Source organism: Saimiri boliviensis, chromosome 1 (assembly GCF_048565385.1).
Source record: "Saimiri boliviensis isolate mSaiBol1 chromosome 1, mSaiBol1.pri, whole genome shotgun sequence".
NCBI lineage: Eukaryota > Metazoa > Chordata > Mammalia > Primates > Cebidae > Saimiri > Saimiri boliviensis.
In genome coordinates, this window is record NC_133449.1 from 170,742,656 (window position 1) to 170,766,338 (window position 23,683).

A 23,683-nucleotide genomic window follows, 5' to 3' on the forward strand; every position below is an offset into this window, starting at 1 on the left:
CCTTGTGATCCGCCCTCCTTGGCCTCCCAAAGTGCTGGGATTACAGGTATCAGCCACCGTGCCCAGCCGAGAATTTTAAGGTCTATGTAAGTGGTCATAGGTTTATGGAAGTTCCTGGAGTAATACACGAGGGGTGATGGGGGTATGATGTGTAGGAAGGTGATAAGGCTCAGCTACTGAATTTCAGCAAGACTATTGGTTATTCTTCCTTCAGCAGCAAAGGTGGTCCCTAGAACATTTCTACTACAACAGCTCTGCTTACCACTTAATTACTAAAGTTGCTTTTCCCAGGGCCTTCCAGACTCCTAGCAAATACATTTTAGAAATGCAAAATGAGGCCAGGTGGAGTGGCTCATGCCTGTAATCCCAGTACTCTGAGAGGCCAAGGCGGGTGGATCACCTGTGGTTGAGAGTTTGAGAACAACCTGACCAACATGGAGAAACTCTGTCTCTACTAAAAATATAAAAATTGGCCAGGCGTGGTGGTGCATGCCTGTAATCCCAGCTACTCGGGAGGCTGAGGCAGGAGAATCATTTGAACCCAGGAGGTGGAGGTTGCGGTGAGCCAAGATCGTACCATTGCACTCCAGCCTGGGCAACACAAGTGAGACTCTGTTTCAAAAACAGAAAAAAGAAATGCAAAATGAGGTGGGGGAAACACAATATGGCCAATGTTCCTCTTCTGCTAAACGTTGTCACAGTTGGAATAAAGCAGTATCTGTATGAGTGTGAGAGTGTGTGTGTGTGTGTGTGTGTGTGTGTGTGTTTTCAGTGGACTCAGAATAGATTTATGGGTATGTTATATACTAGCAAATCGTGGTTGAAGCCAGAGCAGGGATCCAGGTGTTCCCTATATCTGAAGCCAAAGAAACTTTTTATTTATGGTTTCAGCAGACAGACATTTTCCTTCCAAAATCTCCATTGTAACCTGTATCTACAAGGATAAAAAATCCGCACGCAAATCAAGCCCTATGTTATGATGTTTACTGGTTTTACTGGCCAAAAAGAGGCCATACTCCAGTTCTCCATCAGCTGGGAGAAATTCTTCCCCCACCCTCCCCTGGACAAGTGTTTTCCCTCCCCACTAAGCAAGTGAATTTTAAATACTACTCTAAAGTTGTTGGTTGGTGACCTGGAAAATTCCTTTTGCTTTGTTATGCTGTTAATGGCCCATCAGTTTAAACCTCCTTTCCCCAGAAAGTTTCCCTCTCTTAACTAGATTGGAGGAGGAAGCACAAGTTTAAATAAGAAAAAAAAAAAATAATTGCTGTTTCAAAGGGCTTGGGAAAGATTCAAAGGTGGTATTGTGAAAATTGGATATCCATAGGCAGATGAAAGATGAAAATATGTATGAAAAATGAAATTAGACCTGTCTCTCTCACCATACACAAAAATAGATTCAAACTGGGTTATAAACATAAATGTAAGACCTGAAATTATCAAACTACTAGAAGAAAACAGGGGAAATGCTTCAGATCTGGGCAAAGATTTTATGGGTAAAACCTCAAAGCACAGGCAACAAAAGCAAAAAGAGACAAATGGGATCGTATCAAACTGAAAAGGTTCTGCACAGCAAGGGAAGCAGTCATGAACGAAGAGGTAATCTGCAGAATGGGAGAAAATATCCGCAAGCTGTTCATCGGACAAGAGGTTAACATCAAGAATATACAAAGAACTTAATAACAAACCAAATAATCTGATTTAAAATGGGCTCGTAAGGCCTGGCGCGGTGGCTCAAGCCTGTAATCCCAGCACTTTGGGAGGCCGAGGCGGGTGGATCACGAGGTCAAGAGATCGAGACCAACCTGGTCAACATGGTGAAACCCCGTCTCTACTAAAAATACAAAAAATTAGCTGGGCATGGTGGCGCGTGCCTGTAATCCCAGCTACTCAGGAGGCTGAGGCAGGAGAATTGCCTGAACCCAGGAGGCGGAGGTTGCGGTGAGCCGAGATCGCGCCATTGCACTCCAGCCTGAGTAACGAGCGAAACTCGTCTAAAAAAAAAAATGGGCTCATAATCTGAATACACATTTCTCAAAAGAAGACATACAAATGTCCTTTTTAAATACAGGTATATGAAAAAATGTTTGGCCAGGCATGGCAGCCTATAATCCCAGAAATTTGGGAGGCCAAGGCGGGCAGATCACCTGAGGTCAGAGTTCACGATCAGCTTGACCAACATGGAGAAACCCTGTCTCTACTAAAAATGCAAATTAGCTGGGCATGGTGGTGTGCACCTGTAATCCCAGCTACTCGGAAGGCTGAGACATGAGAATTGCTTGAACCCAGGAGGTGGAGGTTGCAGTGAGCCGAGATGGTGCCACTGCACTCCAGTCTGGGCGATAGAGTGACTCTGTATCCAAAAAAAAAAAAGGCTGGGTGCCAGCACTTTGGGAGGCCGAGGTGGGTGGATCACGAGGTCAAGAGATCGAGACCAACCTGGTCAACATGGTGAAACCCCGTCTCTACTAAAAATACAAAAAATTCGCTGGGCGTGGTGGCGCGTGCCTGTAATCCCAGCTACTTAGGAGGCTGAGGCAGGAGAATTGCCTGAGCCCAGGAGGCGGAGGTTGCCGTGAGCCGAGATCGCGCCATTGCACTCCAGCCTGGGTAACAAGAGCAAAACTCCGTCTCAAAAAAAAAAAAAAAAAAAAAAAAAAACTACAATGAAAGCTGGGTGTGGTTGGTCACACCCATAATCCCAGCACTTTGGGAAGCTGAGGTGGGCAGATAACATGAGGTCAGGAGTTTGAGACCAGCCTGACCAACATGGCAAAACTCCATCTCTACTAAAACTATTAAAAATATAAATATTAGCCAGGCATGGTGGTGGGCATCTGTAATCCCAGCTACTTGGCAGGCTGAGGCAGGGAGAATTGCTTGAATCTGGAAAGCAGAGGTTGCAGTGAGCCAAGATCACACCACTGCACTCCAGCCTGGGCGACAGAGCGAGACTCCATTTCAAAAGAATAAAACCACAATGAAGTATCTTCTTGTCCAGTTCAAATGACTATTATCAAAAAGGTAAAAAAAAAAAAAATAAATGCTGGTGAGGATGAGTAGAAAAGGGAATTCTTATACACAATTGGCAGGAATGTAAACTGATATAGCCATCATAGAGAATGGTATGGAGGTTCCTCAAAAAACTACAAATAGAATTACCATATGATCCAGCAATCTCACTGGAGTATTAATCCAAAGGATAGGAAATCAATATGTCAAAAAGATATCTGTACTCTTTGTTTATTGCAGCACTGTTCCTAATAGCTAAGATATGGAATCAATCTAAGTGTCTATCAGGCAATGAATGGATAAACAAAATGTGGTATAAATAAACAATGGAATAAAGTACTCAGCCAATACAAAAAAAAAAAAAAAAAAGTATGAGAGCCAGGCTGGTGGCTCACGCCTGTAATCCCAGCACTTTGGGAGGCTAAGGCAGGCAAATCATGAAGTCAGTAGATCAAGACCATCCTTGCCAATATGGTGAAACCCTTTCTCTACTAAAAATACAAAGAAATTATCTAGATGTGGTGGCGTGTGCCTGTAGACTCAGCTACTCAGGAGGCTAAGAAGGTAGGAGAACCACTTGAGCCCAGGAGGTAGAGGTTGCAGTGAGCTGAGATTGTGCCACTGCACTTTAGCCTGGCGACAAAGTGAGATTCCCTGTTAAAAAAAAAAAAAAAAGAAAAAGGCCGGGCGTGGTGGCTCAAGCCTGTAATCCCAGCACTTTGGGAGGCCGAGGCGGGTGGATCACGAGGTCGAGAGATCGAGACCAACCTGGTCAACATGGTGAAACCCCGTCTCTACTAAAAATACAAAAAATTAGCTGGGCATGGTGGTGCGTGCCTATAATCCCAGCTACTCAGGAGGCTGAGGCAGGAGAATTGCCTGAACCCAGGAGGCGGAGGTTGCGGTGAGCCGAGATCGCGCCATTGCACTCCAGCCTGGGTAACAAGAGCGAAACTCCGTCTCAAAAAAAAAAAGAAAAAAAAAGAAAAAGAAAAAGAAAAAGAATGAAATCCTGTCATTTGTGGCAACATGGATAAGCTTAGAGGACACTATGTTAAGTGGAATAAGCCAGGCACAGAAATATAAATACCACATGTTCTCATTCATATGTGGGAGATAAAAAAGTTGACTTCATACAATTATAGAGTAGAAGAGTAGTTCTTAGAAGCTGGGAAATGTATCAGGTAAAGGGAATAGAGAGAGATTGGTTAACGGATTAAAAATTACAGCTAGGCTGGGTGTGGTGGCTCATGCCTGTAATTCCAGCACTTTTGGAGGCCGAGGCGGGTGGATCACTGGAGGTCAAGAGTTTGAGACCAACCTGTCCAACATGGTGAAACCCTTTCTCTACTAAAAATACAAAAATTAGCTGGGCACAGTGGTGGGCACACCAGTAATCCCAGCTACTCAGGAAGCTGAGGCAGAAGAATCGCTTGAACCCGGGAGGTGGAGGTCACAGTGAGCCGAGATTGTGCCACTGCACTCTAGCCTGGGTGACAGAGCGAGACTCCATCTCAAAAAAAAATAAAAGTACAGCTAGATGGAAAGAATAAGTCCTAGTGTTCTATACCACTGTAAGATAATTAGAGTTAACAATTACTATATATTTTCAAATAGCCAGAAGAGATGATTTTGAATGTTCCCAATACAAAGAAATGATACATGTTTGAGGTGATGAATATGCTAATTACCCTGATTTATCATTACACATTGTTTACATGTATCAATATATCACACTGTATCTATAAATATGTATAATTATTGTGTATCAATTAAAAATAAGATTTTTTTTAAAAAGCAGTGAAGGAAATGGTTCTGTAACTACCGATGCAGAAATATTTAAATTGAGCAAAACAGATTGCAAATCAAATTTATTACAAAGCACAAAATAACTGCAAACTCTGATTTACCAAGTTTTGATAAGACTAGAACTTGGAATTCTGAATTGCAGTTTCAATAAGACAACTTTATTTTGTCATAGAAAAAGTAATTGAGCCGGGCGCGGTGGCTCAAGCCTGTAATCCCAGCACTTTGGGAGGCCGAGGCGGGTGGATCACAAGGTCAAGAGATCGAGACCATCCTGGTCAACATGGTGAAACCCCGTCTCTACTAAAAATACTAAAAATTAGCTGGGCATGGTGGCTCGTGCCTGTAATCCCAGCTACTCAGGAGGCTGAGACAGGAGAATTGCCTGAACCCAGGAGGCGGAGGTTGCGGTGAGCCGGGATTGCGCCATTGCACTCCAGCCTGGGTAACAAGAGCGAAACTCCGTCTCAAAAAAAAAAAAAAAAAAAAGTAATTGAAACAAGAATAGATAAAGAATAGCAACTTAGTTTTTTTCTCTTTCATCTTTGTTTGAATACAAAGGCTCAGGAAAATAGTCTACACGTTATTTTCAGGAAAATTTTCTATATAAATTATTGTTACTGAAGCATTAATTTTCTATTTTATGGTCAGGTTGCATGCATTGGAAAGGACGTAGTATGTGATGAAATTACCCAAATCATTTGAACGATAATAAAAGTTAAAAAAATAAAGGTGACGGCCGGGCGCGGTGGCTCAAGCTTGTAATCCCAGCACTTTGGGAGGCCGAGGCGGGTGGATCACAAGGTCGAGAGATCAAGACCATCCTGGTCAACTTGGTGAAACCCCGTCTCTACTAAAAATACAAAAAATTAGCTGGGCATGGTGGCGCGTGCCTGTAATCCCAGCTACTCAGGAGGCTGAGGCAGGAGAATTGCCTGAGCCCAGGAGGCGGAGGTTGCAGTGAGCCGAGATCGCGCCATTGCACTCCAGCCTGGGTAACAAGAGCGAAACTCCATTTCAAAAAAAAAAAAAAAGAAAAAATAAAGGTGACTAGACCTCGGATGAATGGAAGGAAGGAATTTCATCTGTTTCGATCTGTACAGTGGCTAGCACTAGGGCATATGTAAGGAGGTAAGTAGGGCCTTATTAAATGATTTTAGATGAAGGTGATACTTTTTTAATGAAGTAATTGCTCAACCATGTAGAATTTTTGTGGACACAGGTCTTCTGGAGGACCTATAATTCTGGAGGCCAAGATTCAAATTTAGTTTTGATATGTGTAAACTAGTAGGTATGTCAATGTTGATGAGCCACTTAACTCAATCACCTTCCTTATTCTCATTTGTAAGGTACAGTTTAACACCTCCTTGGATCTTGTTGTTAGTTACATACCACTTACTCTGTGTGTGTGTGCATGTGTGTGGCAGGTTCAGGACTAAGGACTTTTCCTGTATTAGCTCATGTGATTCCCACCAACACCTATAAATTAAGTACTATTACTATAATATAATATTATGTATTATTATAATGTTATATGTTGTATATTATACTATATATAATTATACAATATATCTTATAAGTATAACTATATAAGATAATTATATATGTTATATATTGTATATTATCTTATATAGTATATATCTTATATATTAATATATATTATATATCATTAACATATACTATTAATAATATATAATACTAATATATATTAATATTACATATTACTATTGTTATATGTTGTATATTATCTTATGTACAACATATATAATATATAACATATATAATATATAACATGTTATATATTATATATGTTGTATATAAGATACAAGATAAGATGTATATTATATATGGTGTATATAAGACAATATATACAACATATAACTATCATAATACATATTATATTAAATATAAGGTAATTATACATAATATAAAATATGATCATATTATATACTTTATATATATATATATATTTATTTATTTATTTATTTATCTTTGAGGCAGAATCTCGCTCTGTCACCCAGGCTAGAGTGCAGTGGTGCGATCTCGGCTCACTGCAGCCTCTGTCGCCTGCCTCAACCTCCCAAGTAACTGGTGCCCACCACCATGCCTGGCTAATTTTTGTATTTTTAATAGAGACAGGGTTTCACCATGTTGGCCAGGCTGGTCTCGAACTCCTGACTTTAGGTGATCTGCCCACCTTGGCCTCCCCAAGTGCTGGGATTACAGGCATGAGCCACTGTGCCCAGCCTATATTATATTAATATGTATTATTTTATGTTATATATTATAATTATTTATATTGTGTAAATATTCTCTATATTATATAAATATTACATATAAGTAATATTATTTCCATTTCAGAGAAGAGTAAACTGAGGCTTATAGAAGGTAGTGGAGCTGGAAATCCCACATGGGTTTTCTGTCTTCTTAGCTCATAATCTGAACCATGCCATTATTCTGTTTATAAACAGCAAAGATCTAAGAAAGCATATAAAAGGAAGCACAGAGTGACCAAATAATTCCTCCCTAGAGCATGACATTTCACCTTCTGCCAGTTGCTCAGGTCATATGTTTGCTGAGTTATCAGCTCCTAATTGAAGGGAGCAGTTCTGCACATGACGTTATAAGCAGACTCCCTACCCCTAGGCTTTCAGATTTCTGCTCTAAGGTTCTTACCACAAAGCCCTATTGTTTTTCTTCAGGGCTTGGACTGTCAGATTCTATTTCTAAGCGTCCAGAAGAGCAACACACAGACATAGGGGAAGTGAGCCTTTGATCTCCAATGCCATCCCCGTTAGCCACCTCCACCACCAGCACAACCACTGAATGGCACTTTGGACAATTTTTCCCTCTTATGTGAGTTTTGTCATTTCTTTTTTCTTTTTTTTTTTTTAAGACGGAGTTTCACTCTTGATACCCAGGCTGGAGTGCAATGGTGCTATCTCAGCTCACCACAACCTCCGCCTCCTGGGTTCAGGCAATTCTCCTGCCTCAGCCTCCTAAGTAGCTGGGATTACAGGCATGCGCCACCACGCCCAGCTAGTTTTTTATATTTTTAGTAGATACGGGGTTTCACCATGTTGACCAGGATGATCTCGATCTCTCGACCTCGTGATCCACCCGCCTTGGCCTCCCAAAGTGCTGGGATTACAGGCTTGAGCCACCGCGCCCGGCCTGAGTTTTGTCATTTCTTATGTCAATTGGAGCCAGCAGCTCTCAAATCCATCTTCTAAAATCCAGAAGTTTGTGGCACACTTGATGACTGAAGGGGAGTCAGCTGACCAGGTAAAGGACTGCCACTGGATTGGAAGGCTGTGGGAGGGCGAGGGGATGGTGGACATCTACTGGGAAGAGCTGAAAGATGGAGTTACCAAGTATCTACCCTGCTATTCTGCATAGAATTCCCAGCACCCAGGGTGAGTTTTTATGCTTCCCCTTTTAGTATTTATTTTTATTATTTGTCAGAATTGTCTTTGTCTTAAAAAATTAATACATGATTGTTCACCAATTTAAATAATATGTAGATGAATAGAGAGAGTAAAAGTATAGATTTACACTACACACAACCCTTTACACTCCTCCCTCATGCCCCTCCCCAGCCATGGCTTCTAGCCCTTTAGAGTCTAGCCTTCCAGATGGTTCTGGGTGAGTGTGTGTGTGTGTGTGTGTGTGTGTGTGTGTGTGTTTGTGTGTGGCATGAGGGAGGGGAGGCATTTACAAAAACATCAGTGAGAGGAGCCTACTCTGCACCTTGTATATCACAAGCATCTTTCTGGGCTATCAGCTCTCGTAGTATTAACAGTAGCACAGTGCCCCACTGTAAGAATGCATCATCTTCCTTTTCTTCTTATCTTTGCTTTCACGGATTTTTTACTTTCCCAGGGAACCTGTCCCAGCTCATGCTTGCACTCACCCTGGGTCCTACCTCAGGGAACTGCACAAATGGGAAGGTGGTCAGAGGTGAAAAGGGCATGGGATGGGCCCCAGATGGGAGAGTGAGGAGGGTGGGGGAGTGTATCCTGTCCTGGTCATTCCTGGGGTACACAGGGAGTTCTTTTTCCTCCTCACCTTGCCAAATGGCTCCTCTGTCTGGCCAAGGCATAATCTTAACAATTTATGGGAATCATCTCTGAAAACGACCAAGAGGATTAGCACCAAGAAACATAAAAGTCTGTTTTCTTAGAGTTAACAATCTCTCTTTTAAGACTCCCACTCTGGGCATCTAGGCCAGTCCGCTGCCTCCGTGCAAGATGTATGAGCAGTCTGGGCTTAGAGCACCCCATGCTCTTCTCTAGGTAGCTACTCTGCCTGCTTAACAACCCCATTAGGTAGAAATCTGTTCCTTGTCACTAGACATGCCTTTCTAGGCATTTCAGCTTACAGGATACAGACAAGACCACTTATTACCTGTGTGTCCTTGATCACATTTTGTGTCATCCCTGTAACCCAGTTTCCTCATCTGGAAAATGGGAATAATAATAATACCTATCTTAGTTGGTAGGGTTTTTCTTTGTAACTTAAATTTGATAAAATATATATGTAGCTTACTTAGGGTATTATATATCAGCTGCTAAACACTCAATGTACGTGGATGATTATACCCTGAATCGAAGTAGCTCTTACTACACTTTATTTTTATTTTTTCTCGCTCTCATGCCCAGACTAGAGTGCAGTGGTTCAGTCTTGGCTCACTGCATCCTCCACCTCCCGGGTTGAAGCAATTCTCCTGCCTCAGCATCCCAAGTGCCTAGGATTATAGTAGGCATGCATAACCACGCCTGGCTTTTTTTTTTTTTTTTTTTTTCTTGAGACGGAGTTTCGCTCTTGTTACCCAGGCTGGAGTGCAATGGCGCAATCTCGGCTCACCGCAACCTCCGCCTCCTGGGTTCAGGCAATTCTCCTGCCTCAGCCTCCTGAGTAGCTGGGATTACAGGCACGCGCCACCATGCCCAGCTAATTTTTTGTATTTTTAGTAGAGACGGGGTTTCACCATGTTGACCAGGGGTTGGTCTCGATGCCTTGACCTCGTGATCCACCCGCCTCGGCCTCCCAAAGTGCTGGGATTACAGGATTGAGCCACCGCGCCCGGCTCCTGGCTATTTTTTAAAAAAATTATTATTAATTTATTTTTAGTAGCGATAGGGTTTCACAAAGTTTTTGTCCAGGCTGGTTTCGAACTCCTGACCTCAAGTGATCTGCCCACCCTGGCCTTCCAAAGTGCTGGGATTACAGCCCTGAGACACATATGCCTGGCCTTCTTACTGCACTTTAAACCCAAACTTTAAATACCATCTAAGTCAGTGGCTCTTACCCCTGGCTGTACACTAAACTCCTGGAGCCTTACAGAAATCCCAGTGCCTAGGCCCCATTACCAGACATCCTCATACCCGATCTGAGGTGGGGTCAGGGGTGTTAGTGTTTTTGAAAGACTCCCTGGGAATTATCATTTGCACCTAGGTTGAGAAGTACTGGATCTAGTTGAGTGTTCTAATTTTCTAAACAGGAAGCTGTGAGGCCAAGAGATGGAAGGAAACGGCCCAGGTGATATAGCCAGACCAGCAGGACCCAGGCCTCTTATCACGGCTTGTCCTCAAGGGGGAAACGCGGGCCTGGGGCTGCCCTTCACTAGATCTTTGGGATGGGACTTCTGAGTTCTTTCCTGATAATAATGTTTGCACCTCTCCAACCGAGTTCTTCCTAGGACTCCTATCTTTTTTCATCCTTCGACGCCTCAAGTCAGAGCCCTCAGAGAGGTGTCCCCACAGAAAGCCGTTGTTCTAGAATATAACCCATTAGAAAAGTCATAGGACTTGTAGATGTGAAATAATCCTGTTCATTCATTTAGAGACTCTAAGCCCCCTGCGGACAGGAACCGTATCTGTCCTGTTCCTGCGGTGCGTGGGGCTCAGAGTGGTGACCAGCACTTAGTAAAACATGCTCATTAAATGACTGAATGAACGGAATCTCAGGAGGGCAGTTGAGTATTTTTTTATTTTTCTGGTCCTGACCATCTGATTCTCATTACTTCCACAGCTCGGGAAGTCTCTGCTTCGGCGTTTTATAAACCTCCTGTGCGTACGTCGACTTTTTAACCATAAATCCGCAGAGTTTTGGGGCTGGAAAGCTCGAGGCCCGGGGATTGGGGGAGGGGGATAACTACCCGGAGGTCCGAAGCCCCGGCGGAGCTGCCCGGGGGTTGCGGGGAGGGAGGAGAACCCTCGCGGGGAGGCCCCTCCGCCCCCTGCCCGCCCCCTCGGCGGGAGATGGCCCCGGGCCGCGACGTCCTTCAGAGGGGTGCGCCGCCGCCGCGGCCGTCTCCTCCCGTTGGGCGGGGTGGGGGGGTGAGGGAAACGATCCGGGTCGTGGCCCTGGGGCTTCGCTGCAGCCCCCGCATTCCAGCCGCGCGCCCCGGGAGGTGACGCCTTGGGGAGGCTGCATTTTTTTTTTTTTTTTCCCTTTGGAGCCGCGGGGGACCGTTGGGGGAGGGGCCTGTGTGTGTCGCTTTAAGAGCCGGAGCGCGGCCCCCGCCTCGCAGGCGCCCGGAGCCTCACAAAAGAACAGGATGTTGTTGATTTGTCACCAAACCACAGAGAGGAAATGATTGTAAATTTCCTTTAAACATCCCCACCGCGCTCCGGCCGCCCCCGCTTCCGCCTCCGCCGCCCCCGCCTGGCCGGGCGCAGCGGGGCCTCGGAGCTCCCGCGGGGCGCCTGCTCCCCGGCCGGGCCGCGGGCCGAGCGGCTCCCGGGCGCCTGCGGGAGGAGACCCCAGCCCGCCGCGGCCCCCGCTCGCGTTCCAGTTGCTTTCTTATGATTATTTTTTCAGCAGCTGCGGCGGAGGAAGGTCCGTGGCTGCTGTCCGAGCCCGCGCGCCGCCCTTCGCTCTTGGAGCGAATGGGAACCGCGCGCGGGGAGCTCCGTGCTGTGCCTGGGGAGCGCCTCAGCGCGCCATCCGCTTAGCCTCGCAGCCTCCCGGCGGGGGCAACGGCCGTCAGCTCCTTCGTTAGGGTCTGCGGGGAAGCTGAGGCCAGGTTGGTGACGTGAGCGGAAAGTCACTAACTCTTGGAACACACTCTGAAGGTTTAGGTCACCCCAGACCTCAGATTTGTAAATCAGTGAGTCTTACTGCCACCGGCACATTCTAGAATCCTCAGGTCATCAAAAGTGGCAATTGACATTGTCCAAAGAAATGATTGCCAAGTCCCAAGTTACTTCATGGGGGAACTTCCCTGACCACTTCCGGCCAGGCACCCCCTTTTCGGAAGCTGTTTGGGTCTCAGTTTCTACCTGTGCTTTTTTGCACCCGAATCCCTCCTACTTCCACCCCATTTGCTTGTAAGATTTCTGGAAGCTTCTTGTGGAGTTAGTGTTTGCTCCCAACCTGTGGCCCATGTTGGAGTGGTCTGGTCTGTGGTCTAGGAAAGGGCTGCCTTTTCGGACAGTGTTCTTTCGTAGCATTTAATGTTTATTCCGGCATCGGCTGCACGGGGTTTCTTGAACTGACAGCAGCAGCTAATGTCTTAGATGCTACTGGACAGAATTCCCTTATTTCATCGTTTCACCAGTCCCATGAGGTAGAGGTGGTTTTTCTGTTGATACAGTTGAGGAAGCAAGTTCTGAGAGGCTGAGGAACTGAATCGGCTTGCACATTGTAAGTGGAAGACCCAAGACTCATTTAGTTACCACATTCTGATTACTGGTGGTGTCTCTCTTTAATACTTGGTCTCATTATTTGGTTGCGGAGACAGGTGGTGAAAAGAAGACAGGATATTTTTGCTGGGTCTTGTTACCTCCCCTTCCAGGGAGCTCTGGGGCCGGCCCCCACTTTCTGGGAATAGAGAGTTAGGTGGCCAATGCTCTCAGACTGGACTCTTCCCCTTTTCCAGCCTTAGGAGGACCTGAGTGGCTTGGGGAATGAGACGGAGTTCTTTTCACTCTACTTGAATAGGAAAATGCACTCCTTTAAATGATTACCTGGAGTTGAGTTTCTTGTTTCTTTTTTTTAAAGACGGGGTTTCACCATGTTGGTCAGGCTGGTCTTAAACTCCCGACCTCAGGTGATCCGCCTGCCTTGGCCTTCACAGTGCTTGGATTACAGGCATGAGCCACCACGCCCGGCCTGGAGTTGAGTTTCTAGGGCTGAATAGCCCCTGGCTAATGCAAGGCCTCCTATTCAGATTCCCAGCTCTAGGGGGCAATGGTAAGAGCTGGTGAGATGTTTGGAGGGTTGACTTTGCCTATTAGCCAGGCGGTTGGTAACTGAATGTTTCATGTGCCTGCTATGTGCTATGCGCTGTGCCAGGTGCTGTGCATGTGTTTTCTTGTTTCATCCTTAGCAATGAAAAGTTGGTACCCAGAGAGGTCATGCACCCACACATGGTGGAGCTGGGGTTGGCATTTCTCCCCACAGGATCCCCTGTGTCTGTGCTAGAGGAGGTCATCCAGGCACCCCAGAAATGAGACTGCAGTTGCTTGCCTTCAATCATGCAGAAAGCCAAGAGGGCCCTTGCTGCGGGTGGATTTTGAGAGAAAAGCAGTGGCCTTTGGCTCCTTTGTGCTGCAGCTGTCTGCAGTTCCTCAACTCTGAGCACATTTGTTGATGGATTTCCAGAGCGGGCTTCTGTGTCTCCACCTGTCCTTTTTAAGCTTTTATCGAATGCCAGTCACTGAGGCACCCACATCCTGACACTTGGGAGGGAGAACCATCTGCTTGTTTCCATTCCTCAGATGAGGCGCATAGGGCACCGACCTGCTAAGTTGTTGTGGGCACTGAGTGACTCCAGGCAGAGCAAAGCCACTGAAGTCAGAGTCCCTGGCCCCCGCCACTCAGTTCTGGGGAAGCTGGAACCAGAGGGCAGGTCATCTGATGCCACCCAGTCTCAATTTCCTGGCCTGTGAAGAACTTTGGCCTATGTCGTCTATGAAGCTATGAGGGCCCTTCCAGCCATTATGAAAAAAACAGCTTGTATTTACTCATTTTGTTGACATTTATTAAACATCCATTACATGCCAGGCATCACTATTACAGGCATTGGAAATACAGTAGTCAACACAAGTTCTGCCTTCTTGGAGTTTACTTTTAGGTGAAGAAAGACCCCCTAATAAATTTTTTTTTTTTTTTTTTTTTTTTTTTTTTTTTTAGACAGAGTTTTGCTCTTTGCCCAGTCTGGAGTGCAATGGTGTGATAATCTTGGCTCACCACAACCTCTGCCTCCCGGGTTCAAGCGATTCTTCTGCCTCAGCCTCCCAAGTAGCTGGGATTACAGGCATGCACCATCACACCTGGCTAATTTTTGTATTTTTAGTAGAGACAGGGTTTCTGCATGTTGGTCAGGCTGGTCTTGAACCCCTGACCTCAGATGATTTGCCCACCTCGGCCTCCCAAAGTGCTGGGATTACAGGCGTGAGCCACTGTGCCCGGCCAGAGCTGAAAATTTCTATTCCCTATTTTTTTTTTTTTTTTTTGAGACGGAGTTTCCCTCTTATTACCCAGGCTGGAGTGCAATGGCACGATCTCGGCTCACCGCAACCTCCGCCTCCTGGGTTCAAGCAATTCTCCTGCCTCAGCCTCCTGAGTAGCTGGGATTACAGGCACGCGCCACCATGCCCTGCTAATTTTTTGTATTTTTTAATAGAGACGGGGTTTCACCATGTTGACCAGGATGGTCTCGATCTCTCGACCTGGTGATCCACCCGCCTCAGCCTCCCAAAGTGCTGGGATTACAGGCTTGAGCCACCGCGCCCGGCCCCCCTTTTTTTTTAAAGACGAGGTTTCACCATGTTGGTCAGGCTGGTCTTGAACTCCCGACCTCAGGTGGTCCACCCGCCTTGGCCTCCAAAGTGCTTGGATTACAGGCGTGAGCCACTGGGCCCGGCAGAAATTTCTATTCCTTAGTGACATCATAGCTATCCTGATGTCTTAGCTTAGCGCAGCGCTTTCCGTATTTAGGTACACAAGTATTTATCACTGTGTTACAGTTTTCTATAGTATTCAGTACAGTAACATGCTGTACAGGTTTGTAGCCGAGGAGCAATAGGCTGTACTGTATGGCCTAGGTGTGTAGTAAGCTATACCATCTAGATTTATGTAAGTACACTCTAGCTCTACGATGTACGCACAATGATGAAATCACCTGACGAAGGATTTCTCAGAACATTTCTCAGAACTTACCCCAGTTGTTAAGCCACACATGAATGTATGTGGATATATGTAAAATGTCAAGAAGTACTTTGTTATGGACAAAGGTGAAGAGTGTAAGGGGAAATGCAGTGTGTGTGATGGGAGGGTAGTTATTTCTTTAGGGTAAGGAAGGCTCTCTGATAAGGTAGAAGGGAAGGAGTGAATCCTGTAGCTTTCTGGGAGAAGCTTGTTGTAGGTATCTGAAATGGCAAAGATAAAGACTGGAGATGGGACTGTTGCATAGTACTTATCACGTGTCAGGCACTGTGCTAAGTGCTTTACAGTCTTAGATACTTAATCTTGCTATCACTGTTTTGTTTTGTTTTTTTTCTTTGAAGTGTGAGAGACTCAGAGAGCTTAAGTGATTTACCCAAAGCCACACAGCTGGTATGTAGCAAAGGTGATATTCAAATGCTAGTTTTTTTGTGTGTTTGTTTCTTTGGTTTTTATTTTTTGAGACGGAGTTTTGCTCTTGTTACCCAGGCTGGAGTGTAATGGCGTGATCTCGGCTCACCGCAACCTCTGCTTCCTGGGTTCAGGCAATTCTCCTGCCTCAGCCTCCTGAGTAGCTGGGATTACAGGCACATGCCACCATGCCCAGCTAATTTTTTGTATTTTTAGTAGAGACAGGGTTTCACCATGTTGGCCAGGATGGTCTCGATCTCTTGACCTCGTGATCCACCTGCCTCAGCCTCCCAAAGTGCTGGGACCACAGGCTTGAGCCACCGCGCCCGGCCTCAAATGCTAGTTTTAATCATCATGCTGCTTCCCACTAGGGAGTCTCTTTTTTGAGCTGGACCTAGCATTTCATTCATGACCTAGTTCTTTTGATTTTGTGGGGATTAAACACCAATAGTGGCCAAGGTGACACCTGGCAACCGAGTTGCATGGTTGACAATAGCTCAGGGTCTGAAGTTCCTTTTTGTGAGTGGAGGAAGGTGATATATTTAATACTGGAAAACCCCATGTTGTGTTTATGGCAGACAGGGGAAGAAACACCTTCAGATTACTGTAAACAAGAGATATGGGAGAACGGGGTAGCCTGAAACCCTCTGCCCCGCTCCTTTGTTTTAATTTCCCTGAGATGGCCCAGCACGGCATGTTGTATTATACAGTGATAATTAAAACACTCGGATTTGTGAACTGAGATTTATAGGGCAAACAGGAGCCAGAGGAGAAAACGACAGTCATCTCTGTTATTTGCAGGCAGATATCCAAATTGCCACTTGCTTGCTTTTTCTTCCCGACACTATCACCTACTCTGCTTAATTAGATCCTTTCTTTTCCGTATCATTTCCAACTGCCCACTCTCTCTGCTGCTTTGCAGTTTGTGAAGCCACATACTGAACACTTTCCCACAGCCAGGGAAGATGTGAGTCAGAAATACAGCAGCAAATGAGAGTGGAGGAGGGCCCCATTTGCATCGATCAATTGGGCTGTCCCGCCTGCCTGTCCATCAGCCTTAGGGAGCAGGGACGAGAGGAACCTAACCCAGCGATAAGATGAGAAAGTGCTAGACGTTTTCCAGCCTCCCTAAGACAATTTTCTACTGAGTGCCTGTTTGTTGTGGGGAAAGGAGAGGAGAATGAATTCCCCAAACAGCAGATCACCCCCAAATCACATTCCAATATCCAGTAATATTTTACTATGTTCAAAGTATCATTCTAAACTCAGGGCAGGGGGAGGGATGGGGGGGCGGTGATGGGGACTGAGATGAAAAAAATGCTGTCCAATTTAGAATCTAGTAGAAAGGATAGTCAAAAATAACTAATGAGACTTTTTGGCCAAATTAATTTGTTTTGGCCAAAATATTTATTGAATATCTTGAATATTTATTGATACTACCTGTCAGATAATTGTTCTAGCCAGAGAGGTTATAGCAGTGGCCAAATACCAGGAAATCCCTGTCCACATTGATTTACATTCTACCTGGGTAAAGGAGGGCTGTGATAGTTAACTTCTTATTAGAGAGCATAGAAACTATGCAGAAAAATGCAGCGAAGGGGCCAGACCTGGTGGCTCAAGCCTGTAATCCCAGCACTTTGGGATGCCGAGGTGGGTAGATCACCCAAGGTCAGGAGTTCAAGGCCAGCCCGACCAACTTCTCTGCTAAACACAAAAAAATTAGCTGGGTGTGGTGGTGCATGCCTATAATCCCAGCTACTTGGGAGGCTGAGGCAGGAGTTCTGCTTGAACTCGGAAGGCGAGGGTTGCAGTGAGCTAAGATATCGCCATTGCACTCCAGTCTGGGCAACAGAGAGAAACTCCGAAAGTCCATCTCAAAAAAACAATGAAGTGCAGAAGGTGGCTAGGGAGTGCTGGGATTTGTAATTTTAAAACAAAATGAGGACCTTACAATGTGGAGACTGACAGGCCCGACCTTGAATCTGGGCTTTGACACCTGCCAGCTGTGTGTGACCTTTGAGTTTCTGTCATCAACCAGTCTGAAACTTATTTTTCTCGTTGGCAAAGTGGGGCTGGCTAGTAATAAGTGCTCTCAAGGGGTTAAATGAGAGTGTGTGTGTGTGTGTGTGTGCGCGCGCGTGTTTGAGACAGAGTCTTGCTCTGTCACCTACCTAGGCTACAGTGCAGTGGTGGATCTTGGCTCACTGCAACCCTGCCTCCCGGGTTCAAGTGATTCTCCTGCCTCAGCCTCTGGAGTAGCTGGGATTACAGGTGCCCGCCACTGTGCCTGGCTAATTTTTTGTATTTTTGGTAGAGACAAGGTTTCACCATCTTGGCCAGGCTGGTCTTGAACTCCTGACCTTGTGATCCACCTGCCTTGGCTTCCCAAAGTGCTGAGATTGCAGACATGAGCCACCGCACCCGGCTGTGTGTTTTTTTTTTTTTTTTGAGACAGAGTCTTATTCTGTCACCTAGGCTAAAGTACACTGGCATGATCTTGGCTCACTGCAACCTCCACCTTTCAGGTTCAACTGATTCTCCTACCTCAGCCTCCCAAGTAGCTGGGATTACAGGCATGTGCCACTATACCCAGCTAATTTTTGTATTTTTAGTAGAGACAGGGTTTCACCATCTTGGCTAGGCTGGTCTCAAACTCCTGACCTCAGGTGATCCGCCTGCCTCAGCCTCCCAAAGTGCTGGGATTCCAGGTATGAGGCAGCGTGCCCTGCCAGAGAAAAACAATATAAATTTATGTATTAAATCAGGGTTTCATGAATGTTAGCTGATATTAGTATTAAGTGCTTATAATATAGGGTGATGGGGAAGCTGAAGGAGGAGTGACTCACTGCAGTTGGAAAACAGGTTATTGTCCCTGTCAGCTTTCTTTTTTCCAGTAATCCTAGTTAGACCTTACACCAAGAAGGCAGCCGGAGTGCAGGAGAACTCTTGCAGCCAGGATTAAGGCTGAGGAGGATTTAGATCCTGGTTTGCTCTGTGGGACATAGGCTGAAGTGAGTGAATTGTCAGTATTTTGGATTCGGTTTCAGAAATTATTTTCTACAAGCTTTGTGTTCAGCCAGATAGTTCACAAGCAGCCTGGCGGGGAGGCTGGGGCTGTCCACTTGACAAACGGGAAAACAGGCACAGGATGTGAGTGCCCGGCCAAGGTCACCTCCAGTCTCCAGAGGAGATCTCCTGCTGGCCCAGCAATGAGTCATGCTGGAGTGTTGCTCCCGGGGTGAAATCACAAAGGAAGAAAGGTTTGGATTTATTGCAGGCAGCACGGGCAAGTTTCCTGTTCTTGAGAAATCCCAGAAACATAACTCCTCCACCTGAGGGGGCTCACTGAGTAGCCCCCAAACCCACACAGGTACAGGGTCTGGTTTGGGGTGAGGCAGAGGCCTTTGGCCTGCACAGAGGTTAAGCAGTAAACAGAAGAAAGAAAAGAGAAGGAAAGAGGAAGAGTGTAGTAGAGAGCTTGGGCTCTGAGCTTAACCGACCCGGGTTTGCTGATTCTGCCATTACTGGCTTGGCCAAGTCCCATAACCCTCTCTGAGTCTCAGTTTCTTCATTTGTCAAATGGGATCATCACAGTGCCTGACCGGCAGCGTTGCTGAGAGAATGAAATAACATGTATATTGAGATCACTTGATCCCAGGAGTTCAAGACCAGCCTGGACAACATAGAGAGATCTCTGAATCTCCAGAAATTAGCTGGGTATGGTTGTGTGTGCATGTAGTCCTAGCTACTCAGGAGGCTGAGGCAGGAGGATAGCTTGAACCAGGGAGGTCATGGCTGCAGTGAGCTGTGATCATGCCATTGCACTCCAGCCTGGGCAACAGAGTGAGACCCTGTCCAGTTAAAAAATATATGTATATGTGCCAAGTATTCAGCACTGTGCCTTGCACACAGCAAACTCTTAATAATATTGGCTGTTGTTTATGGAGAGGAATATTGGCTGTTGTTTATGGGTGGGAAGGCAAGAGAGCTCAGGGTACTCTGCCCTCCAGTGCTAGACCATTCAGATGGGCTCTTGATGAAGCTCTGTCCACCTGAAGCTTTTATTTTTATTTGTTTATTTATTTTGAGACAGAGTCTTGCTCTGTTGCCCAGGCTAGAGGGCAGTGATGGCTCTCTGCAACTTCTGCCTCCCTGGCTGAAGTGATTCTCCCGCCTCGGCCTCCTGAGTAGCTGGGACTACACCATCACGCCCAACTAATTTTTGTATTTTTAGTAGAGACAGTGTTTCATCATGTTGCTCAGGCTGGTTTGGCACTCCTGGGCTCCAGGGATCCACCAGTATCGGCCTCTCAAAGTGTTGGGATTACAGGTATCAGCCACTGCGCCTGCCCTGTCTGGAGGCTTTTAGAGTCACTCACACAGGAGATGCTGTCTTGGCACTCCAGGGGTTCCTGCTGGGTCCAGCAGAGCAGGGTCAGACACACACCTGACGTCTTCCCGTACTCACTCGCCCTCCCTGGCATTATGGTTCAGTGGTCATGGTGGGCCTGGGAGGGCCCCCCTTGGTTCCCCCTCTTCCCCTCACCTTAACCTTTGCCTCTCTGACTGAGACCCATTATGCCTCCTGTCTTTGTTGACTCCATATAATGAAAATAATTGAGCCTGTCTCCACCGATAACTGTCTCGAAACAATCAAGCCCCGCCCCAGTCATCTGCCTCTGACTGAACATATACCCTGCCTGCCACACGGGGCCTGCTGTAGCCTGGTTCCAGAACCCAGGCAGCAAGAACCTGCAGGCGCCATGCACGTTCCGCAGTGAACAAAGGAACTGAGGCCGACACCCTGGTGGACAGCCCCACCAGCGTGGGTTCGATGAAGGGTGTCTTATGGTTCTGGGACTAAGGTGCAAAATCTGTGAAAGCACCTCTAAGCAAAACGTTGATTATGGTGGTTTTGCATTTCAACTCTGCCCTTCATCCTCAGCCTGCCTTCTTCAATGCTGCCTGGCCTGGTTTTATGTGGAAGATTTCTTTTCTTTTTGAGATGGAGTCTTGCTCTGTCGCCTAGGCTAGAGTACAGTGGCGTGACCTCGGCCCACTGCAACTTCCACCTCCCAGGTTCAAGTGATGCTCCTGCTTCAGCCTCCTGAGTAGCTGGGATTATGGGTGCCCGCCACTGCACCTGGCTAATTTTTGCATTTTTAGTAGAGACGGGGTTTCACCATCTTGGCCAGGCTGGTCTCAAACACCTGACCTCATGATCTGCCCCCCTTGGCTTCCCAAAGTGTTGGGATTACAGGCGTGAGCCACCACACCCGTGGAAGATTTCATTAAGAAAACAGGTAATAGGCAGGGCTAAAGAGTTGCATGCACTCACGGAGGGCAAGCTATAGAGGCTCCATAATTTTTGATTTCTGCGTAAATTGCCCCAACAGCAGACCTCCTACTTGTTAAGAACAGTACCTCCCAGCATGAGTGAGAAGTGCAGGGTTGTCAATTAGAGGAAACTTATTTAATTGTATCACTGTAGTTCAAAGCTCCCATTTATGTTTATATACTTTGTTAAGATATTGTAACAACCTTAGATGAAAACAATTCAAACTACTCATATTGTTTCAGTCTCTTAAATGACCCTGCCCATTTGCCTGGGGTTGGTTCTCATCTTTCTCCCTGCTCCTACTAACATCGGCACACGGTGTGAGCTCTTTTACCATGGGCCTAGATTGTGCCAGAACCTTTTACATATTTTTCACCGAATCCTTGCAATAACTCTAGAAGGAAGGAATTATTATCCCCATTACTTTGTTGGAGAAATGGAGGCTCCGAGAGGCCCTATGGTCATAGTTGGCAGAACTGGGATTCAAACCCAGGTCTGAGTCCATTCAAAGCCTGCCAACTTTGTGGTATGATTGTGTATCTGTCTGTACTTTTCACTCAGCATCATATTATAGATATTTTCCTCTATCGTTTTCCTAGTTATTGTTTAAAATGAGAGCACGGAATTCTGTGAACCATCATTTCTGTAGCCATTTTCTCCTCCTGGGCGTTTACACTGTCCTCAGTTTGTCACGGTTATGGACAGTGCTCTAACACCCATTATGCCGAAAGCTTTTCTGCTCCCCTCTTGCCCCTCTCCCCGTCCCACACGTTGGGTGACTTATTGACCTAAATTTCTGATTCTCCTCCAGGACGTTGCTTCAGTACAGAAGGGAAGGCAGAGCTGCTCAGTGGTTCAGAGCACAGGCTTTGCAATCAGACAAAACTTGGTTTGAAAATCAGTTCTGCTGCTTCCTAGCACTATGAGCTTAAGCAAGTACTTAGCTTCTCTTTTGTCTCCGTTTCCTTTTCTGTAAAATGAGGATAATGTCTGCCGAATAGGATATGTTGTGAGGATTATGTGAGACGATGCATGCAAAACACTTGGGGTTAGCATGTTAAACACATGTTAGGCACTTGGTAGGAATTGCTGGACTTGATCTACATATGTGTTCAATTTGGTCTGCATAGTGTGAAGTTTATAAAAAATTAAATGGCCAACACTTGAAAATTGGCAGTTTTGACTGGGCATGGTGACTCATGCCTATAATCCTAGCACTTTGCGAAGCTGAGGCAGGTGATCATGAGGTCAGGAGTTCAAGACCAGCCTGGCCAACATAATGAAACCCTGCCTCTACTAAAACTATAGAAATTAGCTGGGCATGGCGGTGTGTGCTGTAGTCCCAGCTATTTGGGAGGCTGAGGCAGGAGAATCCCTTGAACCCAGGAGTTGGAGGTTGCAGTGAGCTGAGATTGCACCACTGCAATCCAGCTTGGGCAAAGGGAGTGACAAAAAAAAAAAAAAAAAAAAAAAGCAGTTTTACTTCAAAATGCTCATCTCCACACTCTCTTGAAACATCAGAATGTCTGGAAACATTGCACCTGCATCTTCACATGGTTGGACAGGCTGGAGCTGAGCAGCAGGTGCCCCCTTTAGAAGTGGCATGAACTCCCAGGCCATTTATCTTAGGCTGGGTTACCCAAGGGCAGACCCTGAAACAGCAGAAACTGACAAGGGAATGAGGGAATCGGGGCTGGAAAGGGGAAGAAACCAAGCAAAGCTGTAATTTCATGCAAAGGCTCTTGGAGGGTAGCTTCTGCCCGAGCCTGCAGGGTACTCTGGGGTTGTCTTGGCCTGAGGCAAGGTCATTGGCTAAGGTCTACTGAGTCTCTGGTGGTGATAGTAAAGGAACACAGCATAGAAGGTCTAAGGTTTAGACTGTTGGCATCACACTGATGTTCAGAGGGGCTCACAACTGGCAGAGGGATCTGGGTGAGGCACCAACAGTGTCGGCTACACATCATTCACTCATTTTTGCATCAGACACTCGAGTCTGCAACTCCTGCTCTGCTTGGTCATTATTTCATCTATGTAAATTGGGTCACAGCTGGGTCAGAGTGCAGCAGTTCTCTTCTTGGTTGAGGGTGGTAGGGAAGGAACAACTCTTTTACAGCAGACAGGAAAGGTTTTTTTTTTTGTTTTTTTTTAGAGACGGAGTCTCACTCTCGCTCAGGCTGAAGTGCAGTGATGCAATCTCGGTTCACTGCAACCTCCGCCTCCCAGGTTTTTAAGCAATTCTCTCCCTCAGGCTCCCCAGTAGCTGGGATTACAGGTGCATGCCACCACACCCTGCTAATTTTTGTATTTTTAGTAGGGACGGGGTTTCACCATCTTGGCCCAGCTGGTCTTGAACTCCTGACCTCGTGATCTACCTGCCTCAGCCCCGCAAAGTGTTGGGATTACGGGCATGAGCCACTGCGCCTGGCCAGGAAAGGTGTTTTTATCTCCTTTTTTCAGGTAAGGAAACTGAGTCTTAGGGAGATCAAGAGACCTGCCAGAGTGCAGCTTGGAGGTGGCAAGGTAAAGAACAGAATGCTGGTGCTCTCCCTCTGGTTCATCTCATCCAGCCCACTTTCCTCCCTGTACATGGAGATGCTCCCTAAGCATACCTTTCCGTGCAGATGCAGATTGAATACAGATGTTACATCAAGGTTAGTCCTATGTAGCTGAACTCTTTCTAAAGAAAGAATCGTTTGCAGAGAAAACCAGAACTTGTTTCCTAAAAACTTCCCTGGTAGAGTGTGAGTTTTTGCTTTTTGGCTTAGAACAGAGATGGCGATGAAATTTCCCTTCGAATCTTCAAGATTTAAAGAGATTGCTCCGCCTCTTTGCCTGGAGAGCTGCAGTGCTGCTAGAAACACATTTTTGGACACGGCACAGTTTTCTTTCACAGTGGAAAGACCTGAGTACCTCAAAAGGGGTTTGCAAAAAGCATCGAGTTCT

The 23,683-nt window shown here is 46.2% G+C and overlaps 1 long non-coding RNA gene across 1 annotated transcript in view; it reads left to right on the forward strand.

Moving 5' to 3' along the window:
• LOC104651355 (uncharacterized) overlaps nt 1–8,191 on the forward strand; it is a 29,878-nt gene extending 21,687 nt beyond the window's left edge. Inside the window, exons 3-4 of the long non-coding RNA XR_744839.3 lie at nt 7,521–7,678; nt 7,998–8,191. This is a non-coding gene — a long non-coding RNA (uncharacterized LOC104651355). The remainder of the gene's footprint in view (nt 1–7,520; nt 7,679–7,997) is intronic.
• The last annotated feature ends 15,492 nt before the right edge of the window (nt 8,192–23,683 follow it).